General features: G+C 40.2%; 1 protein-coding gene across 2 annotated transcripts in view; it reads left to right on the top strand.

Moving 5' to 3' along the window:
- The first annotated feature begins 632 nt into the window (after positions 1-632).
- RARB (retinoic acid receptor beta) overlaps positions 633-6000 on the top strand; it is a 506722-nt gene continuing 501354 nt past the window's right edge. Inside the window, exon 1 of one of the 2 annotated variants that reach the window (XM_058184374.1) lies at positions 633-718. The gene's annotated coding sequence lies outside the window, so the exon portion shown is untranslated. The remainder of the gene's footprint in view (positions 719-6000) is intronic. The other variant, XM_058184373.1, reaches the window with a different exon arrangement.

Here is a 6000-nt window from a genome sequence, read left to right as displayed (position 1 = left end):
TGTGGTGTGCACCCCGCCCACATGAATTTATTTGGTTGGGGTGAAAAGCCACCCTGATATTGCAACTTATTAACTGATTATTGTGGTTTAGCATATTGATTTTTAAAGTTTGGAGACAGCAGAATGCATTCAGACTTTCAAAGGGGTCCCAATGATTAGGAAGCATTCCAAGCAGGCTGGGAACTCCTTGGGAACCCTGCTTTTAGTCCTCCTATTGGGGAAGCACTCTACAGTTGGGGTTGTGGTTATACAAAGCACTACTTTAGAGGCTTGGGTGCGGGAAGAAAGGAAGAGGTGAGCTTTTCTCACTGTCCCTCACTCTCAAATATCCTTACAGAACCTTGAAACCGAGCAGCTGAAGACGAAGTAAGGGTGTGGGGGAGCACAGGATTTCACGCATACCTTTCCCCAGGAGCTAAAACTCTGCCTTTTGGAAAGGGGGGGGGGAACCACTCAGCGTCCAGGCTGTCCTCCGGCTACGCGTCGTTTTGAGTAGCTTCGATTAAGCAGAGCTTTTAAGTAGAAGCCATAACGAGACGCACCGGCAGCAATGAAGTAAATCAAATAGCTTAAAGACCGCGGCGGTGGGCGTGGCAGGACGGCACGTGGATTGGCGAGAGCAGTGGCGGCGGCGGGGATCTAGTTGTTGCTATTTCTTAATCTGAGACGACTCAGGCTCTTGGCAGGAGGCGACGACGACCAGCGCACATCCGCCAAGGTATTGTAAAAGCCTTGTTGGTGCTTGGGTATAATTTGTACTTGCATTTATTTTGTATTTTTTCATCCCACAGCATAGTTAATTAAATGTACAGGAAATAAATAAGAAAACAAAGAAAAAGTGAGAACGATAGGAGGATGCTCTTCCTTGTGGTTCCCGCTGCCTCTCTTGGCATTAAATTCCACTTCCCGACCACTTTATTGCAGAGTGAAATGCGGTTTGCTCGTCTCCCCATACTTATTTTGTCTAGAAACTCCATTGTGTCCTATAAATGGGAAGACGTAGATCGACAGGGAATCAAAATGGTCCTGTCCCCAGTCCTCTGGAAGAATAACTCATGGTGGATGACGGTTTGAATTCTAAAAAACTGACGTTCATTTTGTAAAAAGCGTCGTGAGAGCGCAAGCAAATAAATCGGGGTGGTGGTGGGGATGCTGCTGCTGGTCGGAGACTGAACAGGAATATTCCGGGATTGATAGGTCTTTTTGCAGCAGCAGAACAAGAGGCGGGCTAGAATAAAGTTTGGAACGGGCGGCAGATGGTCATCCTTTTGAGACGAAGGGGTTGCGCAGGGTTTCTTAGTGGCTCCCGTTTCGGTAGCGTGTTTTCAGAGCACAGATCTAATGCAAACAAAGTCTCTTCTAGACTGCGCCATCCTAAATTACATCCTACCCTTCACGCAATTCAGGAATAACGCTCTTTAAAGTTTGGTGTCGACTTAAAAGTCCGAAGTTTGGGGGTGACAGCCGGAAGTTGCTTGCTTTTCCTCTTCTATTTTGATGTACAGTACAGGGTCTCTTCTGGGTATACACAGAAGTGTATCTGCAAGCCGCGAAGATGATGCTTATGTGGCATGAAGAGCTGGCTCCCATCAAGATGATGGAGTGAAGCTGAAGAAATAGGACCTGCGGCTCAAAGCAGCAGTGATCATTTTAAACTGTCACTAGTAACCTTTGAAGGCGGGGTTGATTGGACATGGGGTGAGCTCACTTTTTAGCAGCTTTGCAGGAAAGTTACACATTTCTCAGCCACCATAGTAAATAGACATCTACATAAAACTGGTGCTGTGTTTGCTGGAAAAGCTCCTGGAATTTAAAATTATGGCCTTAGTTAGTAATTGAGATTGATTGCTTTTATAACAAAACTGCTAAGAAGTGAAAAAAACAGATTAGCAGATTTTTAAACTCCACTAATTTCTTTTTCCTTAAAAAAATATTGCATAATAAATGCTTCTTCCTTCTCTCTGTGTGCTGTAGAAGTCTTGGGACATAAATGAAAAATATGGCTAGGCAGTTAAGTATCAGAAGGGAAGTTTTTAAGTGAAGCTTTAGACAGGATTAAATGGGATGTGTAACTGCTGTAAAGTACTGATGAAGCAATAAAATAGCTCAAAATAAAGTGGAAATAATTGTAAGAAGAAAATGAAAGCTTTGCAAGGACTGTGGTGATGAACTTATAATAGATGATACAATGCAGTAATTATTTTTCTATTTACATCATTAACAATTGTAATTTAACATTAATGCCTTGGTATTTTATTCTTTCTCATTTGCAGACAATGGCATATCTTAGACATCATGAGGGAGTAATTTAATAAACTAAAATAATGAATAGAAAACACTATGCTCAAAAGCCTGAAAACATAAAGTGTAGAACAAAACAAACTCATTCTGTTTTTATCATTGCTTGCATAAATGCATAGCAAATTATATAGTAAACCCATTTCTGTGGGTTAAAGTACCTTCACTATGAACAAGTTTGTTTGAATATTTTCAGGGCCCCTTTTGGGGAGTCAGGTAAAAAACTTTTTTAAATTAGCTTGAACTTTTTATGGAACAAAATTGAACTAGAATGCACAATTGTTCTCTGAAGCAGCAACATTTCCCCTTTGATGATTAAAATGGAATTAGTAATTTCACAATCTGATCTCTTATTTGTTAACTTAAAAAAATGGGCCTTTTTCACTAGTTTGTCTTTAACATAATTATCTTATATTATCTCTTTTGGAGACTGCTTAGTGAGCTAAATTTTGTGAGGTCCAGCAGTACTAAAGAATATGTTTCTAAACTCTGAATTGTCTGATAAAATCAAGAAAAGGAAATGACGTATTTTCATAGATAACAAAAGAAAGCTCATAATTGCAAGTGGATTTTTCCTCATGTAATACATTTGGAATTAAGTACCTTATGTGTTGCTGCTCCTGATTTTTGGTATGCTATAAGTTTGTAATGAGACTTTTCTTGGTAGTGTTTCTCTAGATACAGAATAGCTGGCCTGCCAGAAAGCACAAATTCCCAGTTTCCCTGAATCTCAGCTACTGTCACTAGTAATACAAAATTAATAAAACTTAGTTGTTCCTGTAACAGAATTCTGCTTCAGAAAAATAAAGTCTGTTTAATTACTGTATGGCATTCCTTCCAAACTGGGAGAATAATCTTGCAGAATAATTATTGCAGTTGGAAAAAAATGTAAATATGATATAATAGGGCTTGGGAAGAGGAATCAATGATAGTCAAGATTTTTTTTGTTCAAATGCTTAAGGGAGGCCTAGTGATTAATATTCAATGTTTTGAACTGGCATTGAGGAGACTGAGATTCTAATCCATCCTTAGTCATAGATGTCCCTTGTGTGATTTTGGACCACATCAGTTTTCCAAAGCCCCAAAATGCTTCAGGTGTGCTAGTGGGTGCTATCTCATCAACTTCAACTCAGACTAGTGACTCTCTTGTACAAGTAGTCCTTGAGTTAAAACTGTAATGGAGATTGCCCATTAAGCGAGATGGCCTTGCTTAAGGACTCTCATCCCTTGCTCTCTCTGATGCAGGTGTTAAAGAAACATAGACACTGTTAATGGAGCACAGGTTGGCTGGGATGGGGTGGCCATTTGAGACCTGTGTACCTCATTCTTTGCGTCTTGCTCCTCAGGATCCTGCAGTCCTTCAGTTTCCTTTCCATCCAGCGACCTAGGGGAGGTCAGGCTAGCTGGAGTTTGTAAACTTCCAACGGGAAAGGCAAATCATGCGAATGGCAGCTTGCAAGCATCCACTCAGCAAGGGAAAATCAGACCACCTGGAATTTGCAACTTCCAGTGAACAAGAAGAAATCATACTGGCTGAAGTTTCAGGGCCTCCAGTATACCGAATTCGTGCTATTCTGCCATACTGTAAAGCAGTGACACCCAGACTTTCTGGCTTTGTGAACTGGCTGGGGGGAAGGGAGGGGGAATGGTTACTCATGAGAAGCTCCATTTGCACGAACAGGCACACGTGCACAAACAGACCACGCTTGCGTGCTCACCCACCATTTCTGCAGCCCATTCTGAACGGGCCAAGGTCCAATAGTGGTCACAGCCCAGGGAATGGGGACCCCTGCTATAAAGGACTCCATTTTCTAAGGAGGTTTTGTTTGTTTATGGAATTTATGGAACTTGCTTAAAAAGAGAGCCTCCTACAGATTTGTGAGAATAATACCTATTTTGCCACCAGGCTGATTCTGTAAGAAATCCTCTCTCATTGCGAAAAATAGAAAGGTGAGTTGAGAGTTACTGAGCCCTGGAGTAGGCTGAGTCCTGCAAATCCCTGGGTGGGAAAGCAGTTGGAGGCTTGCAAGCTGCAGATGGCCTGATCTCCCCTTGCTTGTTGGCTAGGAAGGAAGTTGGAGACTTGCAAACTCTAGCTGATTTGCACATGTTTGTTTGTTTGTTTGTTTATTTATTTATTTATTTTGTTGAGTACATATTAGATTATATATATATATATAAGTATAAGCATGAATTGAATACATAAAATGAATACAATTAAAGGGAACATTAGGACAGGGACGGTAGGCACGCTGGTGCTCTTATGCACACCCCTTACAGATCTCTTAGGAATGGGTGAGGTCAATAGTAGACAGTCTTAGGTTAAAGTTTTGGGGATTTTGGGAGGAGACCACAGAGTCTGGTAGTGCATTCCAGGCATTAACAACTCTGTTACTGAAGTCATATTTTCTGCAATCGAGTTTGGAGCGGTTCACTTTAAGTTTGTATCTATTGTGTGCTCATGTATTGTTGTGGTTGAAGCTGAAGTAGTCATTGACAGGTAGGATATTGTAGCAGATGATTCTATGAGTTAAGCTCAGGTCATGTCGAAGGTGGCGTAGTTCTAAATTTTCTAAACCCAGGATTTCAAGTCTGGTGGCATAAGGTATTTTGTTGCGAGCAGAGGAGTGGAGGACTCTTCTTGTGAAATATTTCTGGACAATATTTCAATTGTATTAATGTCCAATATGCAGTGTGGATTCCAGACAGATGAGCTGTATTTGAGAATTGGTCCAGCAAATGTTTTGTATGCTCTGGTCAGTAGTGTAATATTACCGGAGAAGCAGCTACACAAGATTAGGTTTACATCTCTTAATGCCTTTTTGGCAATGTTGTTACAGTGGATTTGGTACTTAGATCATTTGATATGAGTACTCTAAGGTCCTTGACAGAATGAGGATCATCAAAAGGTCATGTTGACTTAGCTTGTATTTTGTCTTCTGATTCTTTTTGCCAATGTGTAAGACAGAGCATTTGTTGGTTGAGATTTGGAGTTGCCAGTTTTTTGACCATTCTGACACAAAGTCAAGGTCTTTTTGAAGGGTAGCAGCATTGTTGGTAGTATTAAATAGTTTAACATCATTGGCAAGAGAACACAGTTACTTATAATATGATCACAAAGGTCATTTATGTATAGTATGAAGAGTGTTGATCCTAGAAAGCTGCCTTGGGAGACACCGCTATTTTTTTTTATTTAAAAAGTTTTACAAAATTTCCCCCCATATATCCCCCCATCCCTCCCACCCTAACCCTCTTCCCTCCCCCTTCGCTCTCCCCCCAGACTTCCCAGAGCAATTGCAGGGTATAGTATCAACAATCACAAACTAAAATGTACTAATCAACCAAAAACTCCCACCTCTCTCTGAACCCTTAACTCCCCTTTTCCATAAAAACGAAGAAAAGATTATAACAATACAATTTACAGTCTTTCCATTTGTAAATTATTTAACTTTTTAGTCTTTCAGTCCAATTTTTAAATATCAGTCTATCTTCTCCTTTCCTGTATATATCTTGCATAAGCAGTCTTTTGAATATAATGTTTCCATGTTACCATCTAGGTTCATAAATTTTACTGTCCATTCTTTGATAATAAACGATATTCCAACTAGTCCATGTTTGCTTTCCAAAATATATTTGGCATACCTTATAGTCCATATTTATATATCAAACAAATAAACAAACAAATAAAGGCTTCTGGTGGCT

Source organism: Ahaetulla prasina, chromosome 4 (assembly GCF_028640845.1).
Source record: "Ahaetulla prasina isolate Xishuangbanna chromosome 4, ASM2864084v1, whole genome shotgun sequence".
In the NCBI taxonomy this organism is placed as follows: domain Eukaryota; kingdom Metazoa; phylum Chordata; class Lepidosauria; order Squamata; family Colubridae; genus Ahaetulla; species Ahaetulla prasina.
Note: the sequence above shows the minus strand (reverse complement) of the source record. Positions and strands in the feature narration are given on the sequence as shown.